Source organism: Neophocaena asiaeorientalis, unplaced genomic scaffold (genome assembly GCF_003031525.2).
Source record: "Neophocaena asiaeorientalis asiaeorientalis breed wild unplaced genomic scaffold, Neophocaena_asiaeorientalis_V1.1 scaffold56, whole genome shotgun sequence".
Taxonomy (NCBI): domain Eukaryota; kingdom Metazoa; phylum Chordata; class Mammalia; order Artiodactyla; family Phocoenidae; genus Neophocaena; species Neophocaena asiaeorientalis.
Genome location: NW_020175837.1, coordinates 914,565 through 941,447, shown reverse-complemented (window position 1 = coordinate 941,447; position 26,883 = coordinate 914,565). Strand labels below are relative to the sequence as shown.

The 26,883-nt window shown below is 43.9% G+C and overlaps 1 protein-coding gene across 2 annotated transcripts in view; it reads right to left on the bottom strand.

Moving 5' to 3' along the window:
- The window catches only part of SUGCT (succinyl-CoA:glutarate-CoA transferase), a 735,783-nt gene that overhangs the window by 46,883 nt on the left and 662,017 nt on the right, over nucleotides 1-26,883 (bottom strand). Inside the window, exon 15 of one of the 2 annotated variants that reach the window (XR_003001521.1) lies at nucleotides 25,967-26,191. The exons of the other annotated variant lie outside the window; for it this stretch is intronic. The gene's annotated coding sequence lies outside the window, so the exon portion shown is untranslated. Of the gene's footprint in view, nucleotides 1-25,966; nucleotides 26,192-26,883 lie in introns of those variants that run through there. 2 annotated transcript variants of the gene reach the window in all.

The following is a 26,883-nucleotide window of genomic DNA, read 5'->3' as shown; positions in this document are numbered from 1 at the left end:
GGACTGCGGTGCTCAGAGACGAGGTATGAGCACCCCAGGGCCCTGTTTCCCAGCCCGCTCCTCTCGGGAAGGCCGGCCCCGCAGAGCACACAGCCCTCAAGTCTGAAACTAGCTGTGCTCCCAAGGAGCCCTGCATACCGTGTGCTTCCAGACCACCTGGCCCAGCCAGAAGCCACAGATCGATGGCCCCTGCGTTCCAGATGTCCCCCCGGGGCCACGGTGGCCGGTCAACCCACCTATAGGTCAGGCAGGGCCTGCATCCCTGCCCACTGGGCTCCACGCTGCCAGCGCGGCCTGTGGACCTGCCTCGGGTCACGGCTTAACGCCGGGATCTCCCAGCTCCCTCCGTCACAGTGTCAGTCAAGCTCTAGCGTGCGACTGCATTTCCTTCCCTGCATTTTCTTTGTGCCACAATAAAATCAGTCAAATGAAACAATCATGGGGCATCAGGCCACAGGCTGTTTGTCTCAGCCTAACTCACTCTGACAGCGTGGGGAGGAGGGCAGCAGCCAGGGCTCAGGGTCCGGGAGCAGAATGGCCGCCACCCTGCCCCAGCTGGATGCGTTCAGTACATGCAGGCTGGGTCACAGGGCTCTGCTCAGGCTTCTGCTGGGCACCTCGCCCCTCCTGGGCCTCCCCAACTCCAGCAGAGGCAGTGAGCAGGCCCATCTGGGCTGTACCTTCTTCCCTCTGAGGTCCGGGAACGCACAGGTCACCCCATCCATCCATCCTTCCATCCATCCATCGGGTCCCCGCTGAGATATTCCCAGCTGCCATCCCCAAAGGGCATCTGGCCTTCAATATTCTGTGACAGGGTTTTCAAGAAACCTATGTCCCTGCTTTAAAGCACAAGGCTGAGAATGTCATTCATCGTTGCATCCTATGCAAATCAAGCTTATCTGGATGGTCCAAAAACACTGCTGCCACCCTCACGTTGGGTGTCTCTCTACTCTGTGGTTCAAACTTCATGGAGAGCCATTTCTATATCTTCCCAGAGCCTCTCAATCCACACTGTGGGCAGAGGGGGAGAGAAGGGCTGCTGTGGGCCAAGAGACATGGATTTAAGAGCAAGGAAGCCCCCATTTCAACCCCAGCTCTGCCACTTCAGGGATCAAATAGGATGCTTAGTGCCAAACGCTTAGAGCCATGCCTTCCCAGTGAGCACTTAGGGCACCTGGTCCTGTGAGAGGCCGGCCACGTGGGAAGGCACTGGCCTCTCCCACTTCCAGATGCCACACCCCCTTGCTTTTAATCCAAACTCTCTGAACGCTTCTTTTCCGTGTCCTTTGCCTCCTCCTCCCAAACATGAAATTTCGGAGGTACTGGGAGTTAGTCCCAGAGCTCTGTCCCTTTCCTCTCCCCTGGGAAGCTCGGCCCTCCCACTTTTGTGTCTCCAGCCCACACCACTCCCGAGACACCAGAAGGTCCTAGATAAACAAATGCCTCCTTGAGACACTATTGAAATGTCTCAAAAACAGAACTCTTTATTCTCCTGCTAAAGCAGATCCTCAAGCCATATATTCCATTTCAGTCAATAATACCACTCACGGCCTGATGGCTGCATCTAGAAACTTAACAGATTGTGTCGATTCCACCCTCTCTGTCTTCACTACTCTTCTAATCCATTATTGAACTCTGTGGTTCTATACCTAAAATAAATCTGAATCTAGACTTGTCCACATGACCCCTGCCGCGACCCTCTCAGCAGTCTAGATGATCATCACCTCTTATTCCGACCACCGCAGTAGCTTCCCAGCTCATTTCCAGCTTCCGGTCCTGCTACCACTTAGCCCATCTTCCAAACAAGTGTGGTCTTTCTTTCTCAAAAGTCAGATCATGTCACTCAGCCACTTCAGTCCCCCCTGATGACTTCCTCATTATACATAGAATTCAGTTCACATTACTCTCCAGGACTTGGGATGCTCTATAGCATCCAGCCTTTGCTCTGCTCTTCAGCTTCATCCCAAGCCACTCTCCCCACCACTAGCTATGCCCAGTCTCCCCTGGTCCTCTTTCCCACCTCGAGGTGACAATCCGAGCCCACCTCTGCATGACTCTATCATGCACTGTCTTAGCTGTTGCATTATTTTGCCTCATTTACAAGCATGGCTTTCTCTCCCACAACCCTTGAGACTCATCTTCACATATCCTAGGCCTCCACGCCATATGACACACTGACACTTTTTGGACAGTGCACTGTTAATAGGCTGGTTTCTTACTGTGCTTCTGTAAAGTCTTTTAAAAGGCGGGGGGGGGAAAGGTGAAGGTCCTTCCACAACAGGATTAACATTTTGTTGTAATGAGAAAAAGTCGGGAAATTGATATCTAAATGTTCCCAACGCCGACATTAGTTTAAGTTCTCATCCACACCCTTGGCTGAGGCAGGCCACACCAAGTCAAGTCATCCTGCCCTTTGGAGCCCATTCATTAGAGAAGGGAAGTGTTTACATGGCCTCGGAATGATATAATGATTGCCTTCCCTCCCAGCAGGTCTCACCCTGTCTCAGGAAGACATCAGGGGTCAGCATCAGGCCGGGCTCCAGGCTGATGAGCCACACTGGGAGAAGGCCAATCATCACAGGAGGAAGGTTAGCTCCAGAGGACTGAAGAAAGGAAATGGTACCTTTCCCTTGGAGGACTGAGGTTGAGTCTGACCTCAGTCTGATGCCATGGAAAACCACCTGGTCTGGCTGGCTGGGGATCCAGGAAGGGGAACGGGGGTCCCCAGAGAGGAAGACTCAAAGGCCAGGCTCTAGCCAGGGCTCTTAGGAAATCTTCACCTCCAGGTCTCTGAGGAGCTCAGGTGAGGCAGGTGTTGGGAATATTGACCCCTCTTATTTTTTTCCATTTGTAGGTCTGGTTGCATGAAAAGCAGGCAGAAAGTGGTGGACAAGTGCACTTTGGAGAAGGCAGTAGAGGGGTGAAGCCAACAAGCTCTGGCTCTTCTCCAAGCCAGTACCTCTGCTATGGCACCCTTGAAGGACCACTGAATCAGGTGGTGAAAAATCTAGAGCTTACTTACATTATTGCCTCTTCTTCCTCTGACGCTATGACCATCACCACCACCTGAACACCGTCATCACTGCTCCACACCCCCTCCACTACCATCACTGCCACTGGCTACCCTTTAGCGCCACTGAATTATTTGGCAGGTACCATTCGAGGTGCTTCGTGTTTACTTTTCATTTAATGTATCTTTAATAATGAGGAAACCAAGGTCTAGAGAATTCAGGCAACCTGACCACGGTCTACATCATGCAAGTGCAGAGCTGGAATTCTCACCCAGGTGTGTCTAACACCAGGGCTGTGCTCTCAACAACTGTACCAGATGGAAGATTCCCTTCAGGGCAGAAAAGAAAGGTTCAGATGAACAAGCAAACAACCATAAAGCAAAGGCCAGTCCTACTGCATGCCTCTCCCGTTCCCAGTCACTGCTCTCCTTCTACTCACTCTATGTTCGGTGACTCCACCACACTCTTTAGAATGACCAGTTGTCTTCCTGTCCCTTGGGGCCGTCTCTCCCTTGCCCATTTCTACCAAGCAAAAGGTGCTCACCACGTTTCTACTAGTCTAAATTGCCACGGCCATTCTTGCATCCTCAGCAGGTCACTGTGACCTCTGTTTGAAAATTTCAGGAAAAGAATAATTCCTTTCAAAAAAGCTCCCCACCATCTAGCATAGCAGGAAACACGAGCTGAATCTTAAAAGTTGAGGAGTGAACCAAGCTGAAGGGCATCCGCCAGCCTCAGCTGTCCACTGAGCTGGGACTGCACAGTCCGAGGGAAGGCCCATCTCTCCAGGAATCCCAAAGCATTTGTTCCCTCACTGGAAGGTTACAGGTGAGGGAAAAACAGACAAGTCAGGAAGCCTAGAGTTTCATTTTCCATCATGAACTGCAAAGAGTTAATGTTGACACAGACCCTTCCAGGGAGATAAGCAGTCTGTGGAAGGTCCCTGAGTGTTTTCTCTGCCTATGCCAGCAATTAAAGAGAGGATCGGCCAGGTAGCAGCTCCTGTTGCTGCCTTGGAAAATTTTCCAGTGGGCTTATCAGGCATAAACATCTTGCAATGAGTCTGATCCCAGTTAAAGAACCAAATGTCAGGAAAGCCAAACATAAAACTTGCCTAGGGTAGGGATTCCTTGACAGTCAGATTTTTTTTTTCACTAGGTTTACAAGAGAGAGGATGTGAAAGGAAAGCCCAGTCTGATTTTATGAGCCATAATCATAGTATTCCTCTCTCCGGAACACAGAACTTTTCTGTTATTGAAGCTCCTGGAAACTGAACGAACTGGAGACCATGTCTGTGGTTGTGTGTCTTGCTTCCCCAGTCGGGTGCCAGGTCAGTGGGACCCTCCCTGGGGTAAGCAGACAAGGTTTTTCTGTCCCTTCAGGGCTGAGGAAGAACTATATCAACTGCCTTAGTTATAGGTAAAACTGACACAGAGAGGTTCAGAAACGTTTCTAAGGTCACACAGAATATATGTCAGAACAAAGGTGTGATCTTAAGGCAGTTGGATTCCAGGGTCTACGCGATTAACTTCCATGTAATGTTGCCTATGGATCAAAGCAACTGACTCTCAGTGGAACTGCTGATCCCACATCCTTAAGGTCCTCAAGTCACACACGGAGTTGAGGAATAAATAGCAGCTGAGTGACTAGAGCCAAGGTCCCAAACCACCAGAGGCATGCTGCTTTGATTCCAAATACACATGGGAAAGGTCTTCTTCACCTCTTGCATCTCATGAGCTGGATAGATACCTAATTAACAAGCCTGTGTTGTTAACAAGCAAGCATGGCGAGGCCTAGTGAACTGACCACACAAACTCAAGTCGGGGACGTCAAGTTCTGATCGCCATGGTGTAACCTCTTGCTTTCAGTGAGGCAAGACAGCTGAGACACGAGGAGGAGACTCAGAGAGCGAGTTGTGAAGATAATTCTCACTGGGCACTCTGTTGTCTGAGCTAAGGACTAGGTAGTGAAAAAGCTCTGCTGAGAAGGAGCAAACCAAACGACCCACATAATCCAGGAGGGTGGAAAAGAGCCAGGGAGATACGGGTCCAATTTATTGAGGCCCCAAACCATAGGGAATCTTTCTAAGAAATAGCCAAGGACAAATGAGTGGTTCTAGAATAAATGAAATAAGATGAAACTGGTTTTACCTGCTAAAACACCAATTCTGATCACTCCTTTTTCTCCCCTTTAAAATCAGACCAAGAAATCGGCGACGTTATTGTTCCGTTTATGCAACAAAATGGATACAACTTCAAAAAGGCCAATGTTCCCCTGTAGCATCTTTATTATTTTTAAGTCAACTTTAACCCGAATTCAATGGGAAGCAGATTTTACATGCCCTTGGTGTGACTAACCCTCTAAGAGCCTTATTGTTTGTTCTAATAGTGAGCACGTCTATGTTCGTCTTCTGTTTATGACACTGGGGATCTTGAGAGCTCACTCAGACACACACACACACCCCCTTGATGTGTGCTACAAATAATATAAATTCTACAGTGATCACTGGGTATTGCCTTTCATAGGGGGAAAGAGGATCTGTTTTCACTGAAGGAAATGGCTAAGGCGGCTAAGATGGTCCATTTATAACCCGACCATAAAGAAATCCCATCAGTTGATTATGCCCCGCAGAACAACTGGGTCATTTTGACTGCTTTGGACTAGGAGTAAATAGAACTATGTAAAATTGTTTCTACTGGCCAGACTTCAAGAACTTAAAGTTTAGTGTTTGATATTTCATAATCTTCAGAAATTAATGAATTCCCCCCCCCCCAGTTTCAGCCTGATGGATCATCCCCTGATGCCTGGAGGGTAACAGGAGAACTTCCTGTTGGTGGCAGGTCTAGCCAGTTGCTTTTGCCTCTACAAGGACATTTCATAGCTTCCAAGACTTTGCCTAAAAGGAAACTTGGAAGCAAGCAAAGGTGTGAGAAAAGGAACCTTTCTCAGGGATTGAGACAATAATTAGAACCAGTGTTGGTTTACTTAGCAAACCAAGTGACTCTCTTTCTCTGCTGCCTTTTTACTACATTAGCCCTTAATGTTGCCTTAGATTATGCCACTTCCCAAGGCTTCCCAATTCAGTTTTTCCTGCTGCTCTTTCTGCAGTTGGCTTTCCCTAAAGTGGGAGCAAGGACCTCAGAATAAACACAACCCTTTTAACAACAAGGTTCCATCTTCACTCTCTCCAGGACCACCCTATTTGGGAGAAGCCAGTGTCAACTTCCACATGGAAAAGGATGTCTGGAAAAGACATCCGAGGTTATCTCCCAGCCTGCTGCTTTACTTGGCATGACTAGAGTCATGGCAACTCTCATGTTAAGAAAGGGCGTGACAATATCCTCTTTCATATCGGGACACGGGGCCACCAGCATGTCCAAGCTAAAGCAAGAGAAGGAGCATTTGATAGGCAATAAAGTCGACTGTCATTCAGATGATCCAGTCTCCTAAACCCCATAAACAGGTGTCTGAGTCACAAGAGAGGAAGCAGTGGGTGCAACTGGAGAGGGCTGTTTCACTCAAGTCCCTATAAATCATTGAGTGCCCAACAGAGTAGCTTTTCTATTTGTGTAATAAAATGGAACATAAGTATGGAGGAAAGGAATTCTTCCTACTTAGAAGGAGACCAGAGCAGCACACCAGGTAGTTCAGAGAATACAGCAGAGTTGTGTTCTTCAGGAGTGGCAGGTGATGGTTTCAAAGCAGCCAAGGCTTTGGGTGATGGGTCATGAGTGAATGACGGATACCTCCATGTTTCTGAGAACATGGGAGAGCATGTTATCCCATAAAACATGGGAATAGTTTCAGGGTACTTTAGAGGAAACTAAAGGTCCCACAGTAGACGATGGGAGGAAAAAAAGGGTAGAGGGTATGTTTGTTATGCTTTTTAATCCCAGTTTTATATCTTACATACTTGTACAACTTGGCATAAAAATCATTCTACATGGCTTCTAAGAACTGAAGGCTTGAACGTCATTCTCCCTTGGGTCAACAAGAGGCTGATGGCCAGGGGGACCGTCCATGGCTTCATCATAATCCAGTCTCCTCCAGAACAGAGGGAGAATCTAACTGGCCACCTTTGTGCCATCACAACAGAACCTCTATCAGCTGGACTTCTCTGTCCTGTCATGAAACACTGGTTCAGCACAGGTCACAGAATCATAAACCGTTAGCGCTGGAAGGTACCCAAGAGATTCTCTGGCTCAATGATTTCTAAACTGATTTTAGTAAAATTTTTTCAAATGAAAATTTTCTTACACCGAAAAATATAAAATAAATACAGTAGCTATAATTCAATATGGCAGTTTGACCATAACTTTTTATTATTCTTATCTAATAAATAAGGATAGATTTAATTAGGGAAAAAAATCATCATTTTACAGTCACCAATGAAACAATGGATCTAGGCAATAATCATAAATAGATGCTGAAAACGTAAGATGGGAGGTTGATGGGGAACTTTTCAATGGAAGGATTAATTCAACTGAGCCCATGGGTCAAATTTAGCCTTAGTAAAAGTGGGTTAATCAACTATATTGTGACTTCAGAAGGTGGCGTGACAGGAAGTACGTATGAAAAGTATCTATGAAGTTCTCTTGCCTAAAAAATATTGAACCCTAATCTAATTAATCCTAAATATCAGTTTCCAGGACATAAAAAATAAATCAAGCAATACCATGAGGAAGCAATCAGCTAAATTCAGACTGTAGGACAGTGTGGCTTCGTCTCTCTACTTGATCAAAGGCATGTGCAGTGGACTTTATTATCTCCCAAACATTCATTCCCCCTTCCTGTAAGAGGAAGGATTATACATTTGTAAAAGGATCATACATTCATGCCTACTGCCTTTTGGCTGGCCACTCTCCTGGTGGAACTGTATACCTTCCTGCCCCATCGATCTTGACGGGGCCTCATGACTTGCCTTGGCCAATGGCAAATGAGGAAAAGAGACTATGTCATGTCTAATCAAAGCTTTGCCCGTCACTGCATGATCAGCTATGTTGCCCTTTCACTTCTGCCACAAGAACATCCTTACACAAACAGCCTGGGTCCCAGAATAAGAAGACCCATGGAGAGAGGCTGAGTCACTGCCGAACTCTGAAGACAATGTACGGTGTGAGCGAGAAAGAAAAACCTGTAATCTTTTTTTGTTATAGACATTGAGATTTGGGGGTCATTTGTTACCATGTGAAGCTGATAAATTTAATACCAAACACACACACACACACACACACTCACACACACAAAGAAGAACTGTTACAGAATAAAAGAAACTTAATAAATGTAGTCATTGAAGACATGTTGTGGACCATGATTGGACCTCAATTAAAACAACTCAATCTATAAAATTATTTGGGGATAACTGAAGCAATTTGGATAATGTTTGTGTACTATGTAGTATTAAAGAGTTATTGTTAATTTTGTTAGGTGTGAGAATGCTCATATATGCATGTATTTCTCAGGTAGAGATGTATACTGGGGTATTTATGGGTCAAATGGTATGGTGTCTGGGTTTTCTTTTGAATATTCCAAGAAACAATAGTAAGGGAAGAGATAAAATGTTCACAAAATACTGATAATTGTTGAAGCTGGGTAATGAGCACATAGAGGTTAATTATACCATTACCTCTAATTTTATGTATATTTTAAAATATTCCTTACAAATAAGTTTTAGATCATATCAAATAAGTTAAAAGGCATTAACAAACAATGACAGACAAGACATGATGGGAGTCCCCTGTAGACAAAAAATTCCAAAATTTCTGGACGATGTAGTGTTTGGAAGAGTGGTTATTTAGAAAGTAAAGTTGAGAAAGTGTCATCCGTGTGTGTGTGTGTGTGTGTGTGTGTGTGTGTGTGTGTGTGTTGGGGGTTGACAGGGAAGAGTATCCTTAAAATGAGTGTGACTTTAAAAAAAAAAAAAGAGTGTGACAACAATGGGTGTGAGAGAGTCTACAAAAGCAACAGTTTATAATATCCACCCATCCACACACCTACAAACAGAATGAATAATGCCCAATAAAGTGTTTGTCTTCCAGGTGAAAAACAGGCTTCCAAACCAAAACAAAACCTGCTAATGTAGGCACTGATGCCCAAGAGCAAAGCACTCCAAAATCTGGCATTTTCAGGTCATGGTCAGCTCGCCACATATTCACCCTAAAGTAGAGCCTAACAGTTAGACAGTCATCCCTGCCCAGAGGAGGACCAACCAGGTCACCATTGCTTCATTAATAAATGTGAGCAGACTACTAAGGATCTCACTGTCCAACTAGAGAAAACGTGCAGCGTGACGGAGATAAACACGGAGGAAAAATGACGCAAGAGAAAACAGAAGTAATTAGGAAACAGAGGACAATTTGTTTCTAAAAAAGGAAAAACTTCTGGTGAACAGTCTTCAGAGATATGAAACAAGATGGCATCCAGAAAACAAGAATAGGTTTCAATGAAAAAGGAAATGTCAGAGACAAAGAAAGTACTGTTAGAAATTAAAATGCAACTTTAACCCTCACTCTGTCCCATCCAAACAAAGAAGAAAAGATAAAAGAAGATAATGTAGGCCCTACCAGAAAAGCAAGAGAAATAGAATACTCTCCATCACTGGGAAGGTGAAGGAAGTATTGGGACACACAGAAGAGGGATAAAACTAAGTGAATAAGAGGAGGGTGGAATAGCCATGTATCTGTGAGAACAATGGACACCAGAGCTTTGTTTAGATATTTGGTGTTTTCATCATGTCTGGTCTGTCACCATGCATTTTCTGAATATATGGCACACACGTGTACAGAAACAATTTAGCGTGATGAGCATATTGTAGAAACGTTAAGCCAAACAAGAGTCAGTATCATAAGAAGTAAATCCTCGAGTATCTAAGAACTCAGCCAGGCTTTTATTTCTAGATCCGAAAATCTCAAAGTCTAGCCTCTGTATTAATTGTGAGCACTTGGTATAGAAAGGTTAAGGTTCCAAAAAAAATCTAAAATTCTCTCACACTGAAGTCAATTCCCTAGAGAAATTTCTGTGACCTTAGTTTTGAAAGTTGGCCGTTTTTGGAGGAGAGTTATGTTTGAAATTTTTGTAAAATGAAAAAAGTTACATATTGAGAAAAACTCTACTCACACCCTCCACCACCACCCCCCGGACTCACGGAGTACACATTCATGCCTGCCGTACATTACTGAAAATCCACAAAACATGTCAAAATTACTTTCACACAGGCTTTGTCTAAAAATGCTTATCAAAGTATTAGAAGCCACTTGGTAATGTCTGGGGAGAAAACATCCAGTGATGAACCCTGAAATCGCATGTGATTTCCAGTCGACGCACACAGACCCAGACACACATGTGGATATGACACGGAAGATATTTTCTGGAAGCTCTCGCTAAATTGTTTATTACATTTTATCTGAAGATCATTTCAAGTTTTGATGACAAGCCGTAACTCAAGAGAAACTCTGTTCAACTGAGACCATCCTTTGGCCAAAGGAGGCTTCAAGCTGGTTAAAATGATCAATACACAAAAGGAAGTTATCCCTTAAAAAAGAAATCACAAGTAGCCCTCAACTTTAAACGTTTTTGAACTTCATCCAGGCTCTAATTTAAAAAGGGGGTGGGAATCCCTGTATATATTGAAGAAGAGAATGTTTTTTATGAATTCTGGGGGAGGGTACTGTCAAAAAAGGAATGGCTGACCCAGGGGAAGTTAGAAGGCCGACAACGTGGAATCCTGGAACGGCTCCCCCGCAATGGCTCCAGGAAACACAGGCCCCTCCAGAAGCAGCACAGACAGTGTCTGTTCACAGTGGGGACCCTGGTGCTGAGCAGCATTTGTCAAGAGTGGCAGCCCTGGGAGGGACGCACGCTCACAAATTCATTCCGCGCAATGATTCACTCAGCCAACCCAAAGGGCTTTACTATCCCAGCAAACCAAGTCCACCTTCCACGGGCCTGAGACAACCTATATGGAGTTTGCAGAGGACCGTCTGATTTACGGTGGTGAAGCTTTCTTTCCTTCTCAAATAGAGCTCCAGCCTGCTGGGAGGAAAGAAGCCAAATAAAACACTTTCTGTATGTAGACTTCTAAGTCACAGGTGGCATCGGACGCTTAGTTATGTCTTCAGCTTGGTACAGACACATAATCCCCTTCCCTTTAATGTGTTAAAAAAGACTTCCTAGAAATTCAAACATGCCCAGCCTGTACATTTTTCTTGTTTTTTTCCTGTGGAGTAAATTGACAGACAGCTTGACTCTAGCATAATGTTTAAGAGAGTGGGGTTCCTGAGTACAAATGACAGCTCCAATGCATAAGTGCTCCATGACTTTTGGAAATTTGCTTCAGCAATCTAATTCTCAGTTTCCTCCCCTGAGAAATGTGGATGAAGGTCGTATCAACCTTGAACAGTTACTATGAGGATTAATTGAGATAATCTTCATAAAGTTAAAATATTCCCCTGCCCAGAGGTATTGTGGCTGTAAACAACGGAAATAGTAACTCAAACTGGCTAAAACAATAACTAAATGTGTGTTTTATACAGGCTGGAATCCAGAAGAGCAGGCTTCCAGCACAAAATGATTGACAACTTGATGGATTGTCAAAAACCTAGGTTCTTTCCCTCTGCCGTATGCTATTCTTGGCATGGGTTCATCCCAAAGCTGCTTCCTCTCCTGGTCACATTTTGGCTTCCTATGGCAACTAGGACTACATTATTTCTGATTCATATTCAATAAAAAAGGGCAAGGTAAACCTTGCAGAAGCTTCCAGTAGGATTCTCTCATCCCATTGGCTAGAACTGGATCACAAGCCCATCCTAAAATAATCAGTGCAAGTAGAACAGGATCACCATGACCAGAATAAAGTCATCTTTGGAGAAGAAAAGGATGTAGGGAAAGATCATTTAAATACCTGTAAAGGTTGCCTCTTATTAGCATTATTGTCCATGTTATGTTGCCCCTACAGTTTTACAGACAGTTTTTCCAAAGATGCAACTGGCTATCGCTTCAAAGGTCTTGAAATAGAAAATGGATTTGTGTGTGTGTGTGTCATTTCAGGTTTATTTCTAGTAATGGTCTAAAGTGATGCTTAAGAAAGATTCTGAGATGCCACCTACGCCAGGGACGGGAAGGTAAAACAATCAGTTACAGGAATTGGCCAAGGGTGCAAGATATGGCTTCATCAATGCCAAGGGTAGAACTGAACAGCTGGGCATGTCCACTTGCATTCTTTCTCTGCCACTTTTTAACCTTTAGAACACACAGGACTACCTCTTCAAGACTTTCAGACTAAAACCAGGAGTGCATCTTCACCGCTGAAGAATGAGTTCAACAGAATAGCTGGTCGCCCACATTTCGGAGAGTGTGAGCTTTCTCAGCAGACCAATTCAACAATATTCACTGAGCACTAACTCAGCTTCCTATTCTGTGCTAGGTGCTTAGCAGAATCCAAAAGAAGTGCAAGACACAAACTCTGTCCTTAAGAAATGTCCAATCTATCTCGGAAAAGAAAGCATATGGACAGTCAAGTGTTAAATAGTAGAACAAGGCAACCTAGAATTCAGGGTCCAAGGAAATTGCTAGAGCCATTTTAACTGGCCATGACTAAACTAACCAGGGAGAATCCCATAATTAACTGCAGCGCTGTTGTACAGATTGGCATATGGGCTCGGCCTCAATCTGTACTAGGGACTGGTACTTTCCACGGAGCAGGCAGACAGATGGCCTCAGAGTTTTTCAGACTTTGCGTCAATGTCTCCCATGCGCTAACTGTAATCACAACCTTGACTTTATATAAATACATTTTCTTCCAGAGAAGGATGAATCCTGAAGCCTGATGAGGTGGTAAGTTTCTAGAGCTCTGAAAGTGTGGCAGCGGTTTCTCAAGGCTCTATCTTCCAACAAACCCTCCGGATTCACAGCTTGAATATGATTGATCTGATCTAAATGGCTCTGTACCCTTGGCCCTAGAGAATATATTACATAGAGAATATATTGGAAATCACAAATACTTACGTGATTGCCCATCCCGACGCTGTGTGTTTACAACCTATGCGGAGCAGCTAAGTCTGATAAAAATGTATCGAGTAATAATAACATTTGCTCACCAACAGACAATTAATTCTGAGCACTGGATAGACAAGAAGGGACATGCTATAAAACTAGGGAAATGTATTTCTGGTTTACAAGGAATTCATAATCTGATTAAGCTGATATGACATAGATGTGTGGAACACTATGTATAAAGCAACATATAAGACTACCACCTCTGGTCCAGACCCTTACTGACTCACAGTCAGATCATGGCAGTCAGTCCCTTTGGAACCAGTCCTTTTATAATCCGTGCGCTCTATCACATCCACAGGGCCATCTTCCCAAAGTACAGCGGTGGGCAAGTCACTTCCTTGTTGGAACAACTACGTGGCATCCCAGTGCCCACCAAAAAGTTACCCTCCTGGCTTTCCAGTCCTCCAGCTACCCTCTAGTATCTGCTCCTCTCCGGTCTTCCAGTCTATTGCCAATAGAGCAGCCCTCTTTGAATAAATTCATTTACTCAAGGTCTCTATTTCCAAATATGTCATGGCTGCCCTGCTTCCAAAGCTTGCTCACCTGTGCATATAATACTCATCCTGCCTTTACTTATTTAAGTCTCACTCTTCTTTGAAGAGGAAAATCTGTTTCCTACCTCATTACTTTCCTAAACACACTGGATTACAGAGACCATTCCCTCCGCTGAACTCCAAGCGAACTGGCATTTCTTAGGTAGCACTGTGAGTCATTCTGCATCAATCTTATATAAGGGTCCTGCCTTCCCATCTAGGTTTCCAGTTCCTGGATGTTTAGGGCCTTGTCCCAATCCTATCTGCCCAAAGCTTAACAAACACAAGATCTTCAACAATGCTGTTGACGGCGACATAGTCAGGCGCTGACTATGGAGCAGAGTAATCAGTTACAATCAGAATGGACTAGAATGAATTTTAAAAAGCCTTACTAGGCAGGTGACTTTGCAAACTGCGTTTGGAAGAAAGGACAGGAATGGCAGAAGGGCAAACAAGAAGAGTGTGGGTTAAAATGGAGATGGTGGACATGGGAAGGAATGGGTGGATCAGAGCCTCACCATGTTCTGATAGTTGAGTAAAATCAACAGATTGGTACGGAAGTCTGGTGGCCACATGTCCTTCCCTGTGCATATCTTCTAGGTGTGACTTGCTTAGGGCCATAGAGTTGGCAATTAGGGCCAAGAAAAAGTCATCATCTAGGCTTAAATTCTATCTTATGACCTTTCAATGTGCTTCTTCTATTTAATTCTTTGAAATATTATTTCCTTGGGTGAGGTAACTTTTTCCAGTGGGAGACTTGTTCGTGAGCTGTTTGTTCCTCCTTTTAACCTCGTCAGAACAATTGGGCAGAAGCGCAAATGCTGATTACTGTTTTACACACAGACTTATTCTGCTTTTCATGTCCTTGGGTCCCCCTCGAAAACTCCGCGTTGTAGCAAAGACCCTGTGACATTCATACCTAGGTTTTCAGGGGTGTCAGGGGATATCACGGGGCATGTGCTGCTCAAGGGGGTCAGCTGGGTTCCACTGAGGCTGAAACTGAGATCCAATCCACTAGGTCTGACCTGAGATCCTTCCCATGCAGAACACTTCAACCTCAATCTCATCTCAACTCTTCCTCGAGTAGCCATCTACCGGGTCCATACAGCAAAGAGAGGAAGATGTGCTGAGGAATGTGTGGATTATATCCTACTTATTTAACTTTGCAAACTTTCTACTTCTCTACAGTTCTGGATCACCAGATACCCAAAAGGGGTCCTCTTAATTCCTCATTTAAAGTGCCTTTCTTCTTTAAACAGTATTATTCAAACCTGTCCATCAGTTTTGTCTATATGTATGGCATTCTCCGAGCATCCACAGTATGACCCTAAATGAAAGAACCATGGAATGCAAGAACTTGAAATCTCAGAAGGATCTCAGAAACCATCTCATCAAAGCCCCTTCCTCTGTAGAGTCACCTAAGGCACCGGAGGGGAACACGGCCTGGCCACTCTCACCTGAGCATGTTACAGTTCTCTGATCCTATTAAGGACTAATACTTTTATCCTACAATTTGACCTGTGTCCTTAATGCAACTGCCATTGTGAAGAACAACTGAGAATGTCTTGCTCCTTCCACTATAGAAGCACACTTATTGCAAAAAGTCAAAACAAGGATTTCACATTTCCATCAAAAGAAAACACGTGTAGGCTTTATCTTGAGATCGTATTATAGCTCAGTGAGCCCAATTCCCTCCTCTCTTAAACTTACATAATGTAAAAGAAAAAAGGACACAGAGGTGATGAGTCAGACACCTGCTCTTCTCTCAAGTACCAGCTTCCTTCAGAACACTTTCGCAACAGCATTCCTATTAGTATTTCAGGTGAACAATTCTCTGTTGGGGGCTGTGCGTTGCTTGTGTTTATCACCATCCCTAGCCTCTACTCACTCCCTCACCAGGAGCACACTATCCTTGTGCTGCCCCTGTTATGAGAACCAAAAATGTCTCCAGACATTGCCAAATGTCCCATGGCGGAAAAGCTGATCCCATCCTTCTTGAGAACCAGTGGGTCTAGAACACACCATGAATGCGGAGGTGACTCTGAGGGGTCCTTTCAGAAGTTTCTTGTCAGTATTTGTGTTCCACAGGCTCCCACCTGCCAACTCTGACATCACTGCTATCATTTCCACCCTGGACACCCACAAAGAGGCCAACACACAGCAGGCAACTCAGTCCCTTTTTCTTTATAATGCCTCCTCACAGGGCTGTACAGGTGTATCACACTTAACAGTGGAGATAACTGATGAAAATCATCACGTCAAAAGGTCAAAATTGAAAGTCACACATTAAAAAATGACTTTTTGCCATAATCTAATGGGGAACTGTATTTGTGATCTATCGCTGTGTCACAAGTTGCCCCAAACGAAAGCTAACCTAATCTATTAAAAATAAAGCTGAAACAACAAATATGTATTATTTCACACAGTTTCTGAGGGTTGGGAATCTGGGTTAGCTGCACGGTTCTGAGATGTCGGTATGCTGTTGGCTAGGGTTGCAGTCATTGTCAGGCTGTACTGAGGCTGGAGGATCTGCTTCCAAACTCACTTGTGTGGTTCTTGGATTCACTTCCTCATTGGTTGTTGGACAGGAGCTTTAGTTCTTTGTCATGTGGGACTCTACATAGGGATGCCTCACTCCATGGCAACTGGCTTTTCCCCAAAGTGAGCGACAGAGAGAGACAGGGACAGAGAGGCAGACTCAGGGAGACAGAAACAGAGAGAGGCAGAATAGATGCTTCAGTTTTTTATACCCTAATCTGGGAAGCGACGCACCATCCCCTCTGCTCTATGCTGTTGTGTCCACAGACCACCCTTGATACAACATGGGAAAGCACAGTGCACAAGTGTGAAGCAGGGGTAAGGCTCACTGGGCTGCCAGCTTGGGGGCTGCCCACTGTGGAAACCCCTCAGTAACTTAAATCTTTCTGGAGTTTAAGCTCTTCCCAGATTGAGAACATGACAATTTCTGATCATAAGTGTCCTCAGTTTCACCTGAGGGTGGGAAGGAATTTGCATCTGGTCAGAACGATGACCTGGGGCACAACATCATCCAAAGAAACACATTCCGTTCCTTCCAGGACAATTAGTGGGTCAATTCATTTTAGAAGAATTTTCAACCAAAGCAGGTTTTGGGTTGCCCTCTTTCAATAGGAAAAAATAATTTAAAAACCATAGCACATATTATTCGCTATTTCAATCAGTCACGGTGCTGTAAAAACATCAAGGTATAAGTAGCAAGGCCTTTCCAGATCCATGGTAAAATAAAGGGTATCAAGCTTAGCCTCCTGTAAGAGATGGTCTCTGATCTGTCTCCTGGCCAAACACAGACTTGTGAGAAGGACTCTGAAAGCACTCAAGTAACAATGGAGGATCCAGTGGGCTCTGGTCCCTCATGCCCTTCCTATGTGCTGCTCTGTGGATGGTAACTTGACAGTAAGCTGAGGGGAACATCCCCTAGCCCCGTCTTCCCGTCACTATAGCTGCATGCCCCTCCCCATGGCTCAGCCTCCACTCCAGAAGGAGCTGATGTTCCCAGAGGCTGGGCACAGTGGAAATCATAATAAAAAGATTGTGATGCTAAAAAAAAAATTAAAAAAAAATCTCTTCATCAAACAACATTTAATATTGAGATCCTTCTCTGAGTTAGAACTTTGCTTATAACAAACCACATCACAACAGTGGAATCAAACCACCTTAGTTTATGTGGGTCAGAAATGTGGGTAAGGCTCAGCCGGGCCATTCTTCTGCTCCACGGGGGAGTGGCTGCTTTCGATTACTCAGTTGTATTCATGTGATTGCTGAGGCGGGCTGGAAGTCTGGGAAAGATTCACTCACACATCGGGTGTCTTTGGGCTCCTCGAAGTGGCTCCTCTCTGAAGAGAGTGGCATGGGTATCACGGGATTCCTCAAAGGATAGTGGTCAGAGGCCTTTCATGGTGGTCCATTTCCAAGAGCAAAAGAGGATGATGCAAAAAAAAAAAAAAAAAGAGGATGATGCTAAGCCTCTTCAAGGCTCAGCCTAGAATTGGCACTGTATCATGTCTATCCCATTCTGTTGGTCAAAATGAGTCACTCTTGAAAAGTTCTCTCATGTCAAACCCCCTTCATGCTTAAAAATCCCTGGCCTAATGTCTTTGACTTCTAGACTCAGACTTAAAGGACTCATGTGATTAGGTCAGACCACCCCCAGACAATCTACCTATCTTACGGTCAACTGATTTTGGACCTTAATTATAGCTGCAAAATCCTTCCACAGCAGTCTTTAGATTCGTGTTTGACTGAATAACTAGGAGAAAGTATGTGTACATCAGGGGCTGGGAATCTTGGGGACTATAGAATTCTGTCTACCAAAGTGAGACAACTGGTAAAATTTGAATAATGTTTGTACATTAATTAAGAGTACTGTATCAACGGTAATTTGCTGGCTTAGCTAATTTTGTACGTTGGTTACATAAAATGTTAATATTAGTGGAAACTAGGTGAGCAGTATATGGGAATTCTAAGTATTATTTTAATAGTTTTTGTAAATATAAAATTATTTAAAATAAACAGTTCAAAAAAAAAAAAAAAAAAAAAAAAAAAGCAAGTCACCAGACCAGCCCAGGTTCCAGGGGAAGGAAAAGAAAGTGCATCTTTTGATTGGGAGGGAGGAACTGATGGTGACCATCTTTGAAAAGTGTTTATTACAGGCGCTATGAGTTAAAAAAAGAATGAACATAACCAGTTCTTATCTCATAGAACACGTAATCTGGTGAGTGAGAGAACGTCTAGTGGACAGATATTTACTGTGTGTCTCCTATAGAGTAAGCATCATGGTAATCACTGGAGATGCAGTGGTGACTAAGAGACCCACAATATTACAGTTAATAGGGAAGAGCAATTGGTGACTAGTAATTATAACTCAGTGTGTGATAACTGTTATGGTCAGATAAATACAGAGGCCTGAGATAGCAAACAAGATGCAGAAATCACTTCCAATTGTGGAGATCAGAAAACGCTTCGTTCATGGGTTAAGACAAACACCAAGATGTACTCCCCTCTCCCCTCCACTCCAACCCTCTGAAATTGCTCCAAACGAATCGAGAGAAGTTATCTGTATGGTTCACTGCTGTATCTTTTATTTGGGGGGAATTACATTTTTCACTGAATTTGCTTATAGAGTAGATTTTTACACAAATGAGTATTTTCCTACTAATAAAAACTGTAATTCAAGCTGGAGTCATATATATCATCCTAGATATCTGTCGTACTTCTTTCATCTGTCCAAGGAGAATCTGAAATTTCATTGGAAATGGGCGTCACTCATTTCCTGACGTTCAGTCAGTACCTCTGATAAGCTATCCTTTGTTTACACTGACGTCTCTCTCTCTCTCCAGGTCTAGATTTCAGCAGTGTGCTGGCTGTTCTCTAGGGCACTAAATGGTGCCCCCTACGTGGTTAAGTCCAAGTGTTCTAGGCTCTATCATTTTTCCCAGCAACGGCCTTTGGGAGAGCTGCTTTTGATCCTACTTCATCAGCAACCTTATGGCTCCATTGAACCTTTAAAAAGATTCACAAATGGCAGGCTATCTCTGTAAATTCATACACAGAAAAATCTTCTGGAGTGGAGGGAACATTTTCAGGTCCTCTTTGGTAGACGTATATGTTCTTAGGATGTTTAACAGTTGAAAAACTGTGATATCTCCCTGAGACGGCAGCCTGAGGAGACTTTCCTGAGGGTTTTGCTGACAGTGTTTGAGTTAAGCTGATCCTTTTGGGAACCCTGTTATTTCTAGAGCATTTGCAAAGGTTGAGATGAATGGATTAGGGTCTTTCTGCTCCTGATATGTCTTGCCCTTTACCCCTTTGAAGATCCCCAAGTCCTGGGGTGCATGAGCTGTAAGGACACAATCTGAGGGTAGTGTCCGTGGTAATGACGGCAGGGTATCACTTAGTCACACTGAAGGTGATGGAGCAGAGGACCTGTGAGTGTGTCCACTTTAACATGATGGCCTCCATCTTTTTCCTTTTTTTTCGTGGCTATGCCATGCAGCATGTGGGATCCTAGTTCCCCGACCAGGGATCGAACCCGTGCCCCCTGCACTGGAAGCGTGGAGTCTTAACTGGACCACCAGGGAAGCCCCGACCTCCATCTTCAGGCAGTAGCCTTCAGGGCTTCCCAGACACATTGAATAAGTGCATTAGCACACATAAATCTATTAGGACAGTGCTTTACATATAAGACCTTAACAGATATTGTTGTTGGTGTCATTATTATTATTAAACATCAAATTTAACCCCAGTCACAGAACTCATAAGAAGATCTTCCAGCATTGCTGAACTGTATCTATCATGTATCCTAAGAGAGAGAGAGAGAGGAAAGAAAAGAATATAATAAGAGCTCTTACTTCACGAGGATGCAGAGTAAGTCTACTTCAACTTTGCACAGGAAATGAAAGGTACTAACTCTACCAGCAGAATCCTCTTCCTCCCCCAGCTGGGCCTATTCTAGCTCTGACTGTTCATTCTCCCAAGTTAAAAAACCTTCCCCCAGAAATGTACCCACACAGAGGCCCACCAAGCTACTCATTTCACCACATGTCAGCTGGGTCGTATGAGTGTAGCTGCACAAACTGATGAGTTTTGATCACTGTCATCTCTGCAGGGTTTTGTCGGTGACTTCAGCTAACTGAGTCACTTAGCGAGGCCTGAACACCACCTCTGCTCGCGTGCTGGGCCCGCATCCTTTCACTTAGGTTTTCCCAGAAAGTAAATTTGGAGAACCAGACAAATGTTTGGGATGCAGAAGATGGGAAACAGGTGCCCAGAGACGGAAACCCTAGTGACTGGATATTTCCAACTCTGTCATATTTTTTAAGAATGGAACACTCTCCCATTTGCACAGTTCAGCAAATCAAGCTGAGAAGATTCAGGGTCCTGGGTCACTGGGCACTGTTTCCAGAGGTGACCTGTGGGTCACTGCATTTCTGTTTTGCCCCCTCACCTGTGTCAATGCCATTGCAAGCATTTGGCTATCTATAATGACAATCCTGGAAATACAGTTCATTTTCTACCCCCGCTAAATAGTGACTCTTTAGCAGTCCCCCCAAAATAGACGCTACAATTTTCTTGACCCTCTGAGAAGAAAGAACACAATAATGTCCATTAGTAGTATATTTCAAAGCTTTGATCAAGAACAGCCAGGAAGTCCTTTGTAAAACCTACAAACATAAATCCAAGTCTACTGGGGTGAATGTGTGTTACACATGTTGCCATGTCCCATACCAAGAGACGCTACGGCAATCCGAATTTTTCTCTAGGGTTCAGAAAGAGGTAAAGGGGAGGACAGAAAGATATTTTCCTGTGGCCGTTTTACATTAATTTCTTTCCTCTCAGCTGTGTGTTCTGAAGCTATGTCTTGCTTCATGGGCAGCGTTTGTGCACAAGTTCTGGGTGACGGCACACTCATTCTGCAGACGAGCAGCAAGAAAGCTTTGCTCCTCCAATCTCTGTGGTCAGGAGCCAAAGAAACCAGTATGAGTTGAACAGACTGTCATGTGGGTCATTTGCAAAGAAAAAGAAAGGGGTGGGGGGAGACAGGAGGGGTGCGTCTGAGTGTTTTTCGTCCTGTTGAAAGAAGAAAGCAAAGGGAACTGTGAGGACCCAGGCTGCCTGTTTCACAGATGGCAAAACCAAGGTACCGCCTTTCTGGAGGCCGTTTGACAGCAGTGATTAGGGGCAAACTACTAATCCCCTTGAAGGCGGAGTAGCTGCCTTCTCCAAGAAAAAGCAAGACACAAAGGGACTTCCCTGGTGGTCCAGTGCTTAAGACTCCACGCATTTCCACTGTAGGGGGCACAGGTTCAATCCCTGGTCGGGGAACTAAGATCCCACGAGTGGCAAGGCCAAAAAAACAAAAGAAAAGAAAAAGCAAGAAACAAAGGCCAAGGCTGAGTGCTGGAGCAGAACCATCAAGCTTCATGTCCTCCTTCCCCCTTCTCCGATGAGAACTCGGTCACAACAGCAAGACCCCAGCTGTCACAGAGTCTAGTCTCTGCTCTGCATTACATTTTATTTATTTATTATTTTTCTTAGCACTGGGGGCATGTGACAGGTAGCAAGCCCGAGGGCTCTGCCCCAGACTGGGGTGACATCTGGAACACTCCTTCACTTCGTTCCCTGAGTTTTGAGGGAGAAGGAGAGGGAGCCAGTTATTCAGGGCTCACCCCGCCCATGGATTAAGCCAAAATCGCTTGTGGAGCTGAAGTCATGGCCAGAATTACCACTAGTTATCCTCCAGATCACTGAGCAAGTCCTATTTTTCTCGAGGTCGGTGGTGGCTTTTGGTGTCCATGCTTATGTAACATGGACAAAAAGAGAGAAAGAGAGAAAGAAGCGGAGGAGGAGGGAGAGGAAGATAAAGGAGAAGGAGAAAGAAAACATTATTGTAGAGAAAGGATGGGGAAAAAGTGAAAAGTCAAAAAGGAAGTGGAAATAAAAAAAGAGAAAGTAGAAAAAAATGGACTTACAGGGAGGTGTCAATTAGTCACTTTGCATGGCAATGATTCTCCTGTCACTTTAGACTTTCAATCCAAGGAAGAGCAGCCTCCATATTAGTTTCCTATTGGTGCTGTGACAAAATATCACAAACGCTGTGGCTTAAAACAGCACAAATTTATTATCTTACAGTTCTGGAGATCAGAAGTCCCAAATGAGTCCAAACTAGGTCTCACTGGGCTAAAATCAAGCAGGACTGCTTTCCTTCTAGAGGCTCTAAGGGAGAGTCCTTTTTTTTTTGCATTTTTCATCTCCTAGAAGATGCCTACGTTCCTTCATTCGTTTCCATTTTCAAATCCCATAGCAATCGGAAAAGTCCTTCTCCCATCATGTCACTCTGACACTGACTCTTCCACACTTAAAGGCCCCTGTGATTGTATCAGGCCCACCAGGAAAATCCAGGATAATCTCCTTGTTTTAAGGTGCCCTGATTAGCAACCTTAATTCCCTCTTGCCATGGAAGGTGACGCTATCCACAGGTTCTGGGAATTAGGACATGGGCCTCTTTGGTGCATCTATCACAGCCTCTTATTAAAAAAAAAAAAGGATACAAATGACCTTATTTACAAAACAGAAACAGACTCACAGACTTAAAGAATGAACTTATGGTTACCAGGAGGCCAGGAGGGAAAGGTAGGCGGGGAGGGATAGATTGGGACTGACACGTACACACTGCTCTATATAAAACAGATAACCAACAAGGACCTACTGTAGAGCACAGGGAACTCTGCGCAACATTCTGCAATAACCTATATGAGAAAAGAATCTGAAAAAGAATGGATACACGTATAACTGAATCACTTGGCTGTACACCTGAAACTGACACAACACGGTTAATCAGCTATGCTCCAATATAAAATAAAAAAATTTTTTTAAATGTTGCAAAGGGTCAGGAGGCTGTGTCGTCCCTTTAATGTTAAGATCTTAAAGAATGGGAAAAAAGAACTATTTCTCCAGAAAAAAAATTTGAGGTGGGTGAGTTCCGTCTCCTGGGTAGCATTTGAGTTCCCCCCAGTGCCTGTCCTCCCTCCCGGCATTCACACGTCAGGTCAGGCTAGGCTCACACTGCGATGGGCTCACCAGGGTCCCCAGGGCCAACACACCCTTGGGTCTCCCTGACCTGGGCGTGCTCTCTCTTCCCTTCCACCACAACAAATTCACTTATTCCAACTCTCCTCCCTTCAAAACTCACATTCTCTCCCCCTAGTGTGTAGAATAAATATACGGCTTCAAAGTATTTGCATTCATTTGTCAATAATACGTTAACTTCCTCGAGTGATACTAGAAGACACGGTTTTGAATCAGCTTTGGGGGAAATGTGTCTGTTGGAGGTGCTTATACTCCACGAATCCCACCACATAAACCTGTCCTGCATAGAGCCAGCCTGGTTTAAAAGTTCAGGTCCATTTGTGCCCAGAAGATAGCCTGGTATGTCTACACAGAGAAACCATTTAAGCATCATATGAGAGTAGGAATTTATAAAACACTGAACCCTGGTATTTCTCTACTAGGACTGTAAGAAGTAACACAATTTTATCCTGATGTCTGAGAAAAGTTCTACATTTCCCCTGTGATGTGTTTTTTATTTTCCCAACAGCTGTTTGAAATGGAATTATGTACCTTTTTTCCAGAACCTTTTCATCCTCCTTATCAAATAATGATTGCACCACAAAATAGAGAGGGAAAAGAAGTGAGCTTGACATTCTGGCCTCCTAAGTGTCATTGATACTACAATCAAGGTGAACAACCATTTTCTGCTGGCATCCCGTGTCTGAAGAATCTCATGAATTTAAGGACTCACTATAGCGGATATTCTCCCACGAACAGAAGCAAATGCAAGAAAAATCTATTAATCTTGGGGGATGAGTTTGAAAATGAATAGCCCAGGGCCAGGGAATGGAGGGTGAGGACTCTGCCTTTCTTTCCCTCTCGTCTCCTTTGCCACATGAGCTGTCAGAGCAGAGGCAGACGATCTGGACCTAACGTTCTTTCTCAGCACCTGCTAGCCCAGGATCTGGAGAACGGGTCCTGTGGATAAAGGCAGCATTGAGCCACATGGGACAGTGACAAGCAAGACTCACATCCATAAAAGCAGACCACATGCCGACGTCATGGGACCAAAGAGTCAGTGGTGAGCTATCAAATTCAGGTGAGATACAAGCGGGTGTGAATTTCCGTGCAAAAGGCTGAAAGCAGGGGTCTTGAAGTCTTCTGCAAAAGCCCCCCACTGTGGGGTTATCTAAGAGGTTAACCCCACATAGTCTAATAGTCTAATGAGCTAGTATGAAATAACCTATGTGAGACCTCCCTTGTTTTTCTGTTTTTTTTTTTTTTTTTTTTTTTTTTTTTTTTTTTGAAAATCATGATTGGGCTTCTAACTCCTAGTAGATGGACTGAACACGAAAGAACACCAAGTAACCCGGGGGAGTCACACAAAACTGGTCAATGTTCATTTCTCTTCTTCTGGGGAAACATTCAGCATATCAGAATGCATGATGGAAAATATGCTTGATTAACCAGAAAATCATGGCAGCGGAAAATTTAAGAAAAAAATCAAGGGAAGGAAACCAGTTGCTCGTGGACACACATAATGATTAACCCGCGAAGTTTCAAAGAACTTTCTAGGCCAACCTCAGACACAAATCTGCCAGAAGGTAGGTCTTGACACAAAGTGAACTGGAGCATATGATATCTTAATAGTATGTTTGGCTTTGGAAATGCGTAAGATAATAGGTCCTGATAATTAAAACAGCACATTGTTTATAGGTATAACTTGATCTGGGACACGTTGCTAGAAATTGTAGCAAGCACAGTGTTTCTTGCAGGACTAATTATCTATCTGAACTTGAAACATATTCTAAATTACTTCTCTCACCTAATCAGTTGGGTAAGTGCTATCTGTTGGGTAATGAACAGGTTCAAAGTTCTCCTGGATCGTTTTGAGGTGTGTAGGTGGAAATCTGGACAGCTACATATACGATTACACTGGAGACGGTCTCCAATGGCCACTCTGCTAGGGACCAAGACTGCGCAATCAACCAACCGTGATCGATTTCAAGGTTTTAGAGGCATTTTGTGACCCTCTCTAAATGATCAACATCCTGCTACATACGGAGACCCGGATATTTAAGGGTTATTGCTCAGTAATCAAGTAATTTGCATTTCAAGACATCTACTTGGCTCACTCGGAGAAATGGTGGAGAAGTGTCTTTCAAGGTATGTGTTTTGCCAATTCTCTGTCATCCAGCCTTTTACCATTTTCATTACTAATTGTATATACATGGAAGAATTTCATTTAGATGTCTGGCCTGAAGTGAATGTCTCCAAATATATATCTACGAATTAGCCACTGGGGGAAAAGTACTGAAGAAGGTATCAAATTACCCTTGCATGATGAAATTCTAACTAGTGGGATAACAGCGGGAGTTCTTCAGAATAAGTTGTCCACAAAGAGGAAAGCAGAGAGGACAATAAGTGTTTCAAGAATTAGTAGGCATTCTTCTAAAAAGTCCCAGGAGGCCTCATGAGAAGACAAACTTCCTATTTATTTGGAGTCCTTCATTCTACAAACATATTGGGGCTTACAGCATGCATAAATGGCTTGAATCTTCCCAATAAAAAAGAACACCATAAGAAAACTAGCTCTAGGGGCTTCCCTGGTGGAGCAGTGGTTGAGAGTCTGCCTGCTGATGCAGGGGACACGGGTTTGTGCCCCGGTCTGGGAAGATCCCACATGCCGCAGAGCGGCTGGGCCTGTGAGCCACAGCCGCTGAGCCTGTGCGTCCGGAGCCTGTGCTCCGCAATGGGAGAGGCCACAGCAGTGAGAGGCCTGCGTACCCCCCCAAAAAAAAAAAGAAAAGTAGCTCTAAATCACTGTTTGAAAAATGAACATCTGTAATTTAACTTTCAGTGACCACTTGGCATGTAATGACATGGCTTTAAGATATATGTGCCTAACAGCGTGAATTGTGTTCACATGAGGATACTCGTCATGGGGTCATCTGATTCCTTGGTCTGTACCTGGGCTTGGGTGATTGGCACTCTGAGTGACGATTCATCCTGGAACATATAGGCAAATCAGCTACCACCTTCTGGACAGAAGATGTTTCTGTATTTCGAATTCACTGACAAATACTTAAATGCAAATACTTAATATTAAGGCATGATATATTCTTCTACAGTGGATACTCAGATCACAAAGAAATATTTTCCTTTCATTCTCCAATTTATCATTATTTAGACGTTATTTAATACCGAGATAGTCATCTGACATTCATTTAAAAACCTGTTGCACTTGTACTTGGCTCAAAATAAGGTACCAATTAAAGAACCACTCTTCACCCACTACATCCCAAAATTCATTGGTGGAGACTGATTTTCTGCCATGTCTCATGAAATAATCAAAGAAATACAACATAAAGCCATTATTTACCCCCATGGGGGAGAACGGAGCTCAGTTTTATAATGGACATTAACAAATTCCATGGTTTAAATTACAGATTAACAAAGGGTTCATGAGCTCAAAATTAAGTTATTCTGTTTAAAATCAATCACCGAGACTGTCATTCTGCTTATTGCTTTGACTTCCTAACAAAGGTTTAAATGAGGACTTTATGTGCAAGTAAAGAACGTCAAGAGATCTGCTCTTTTTCAGACCTGCGTGGGCTGGAGGGGCAAACGTTTAGGCTATTAACGTAATTAGAATGAGGAATGTATTTTTCCAGAAAAAAAAAAAAACTTCACCCAAAAAA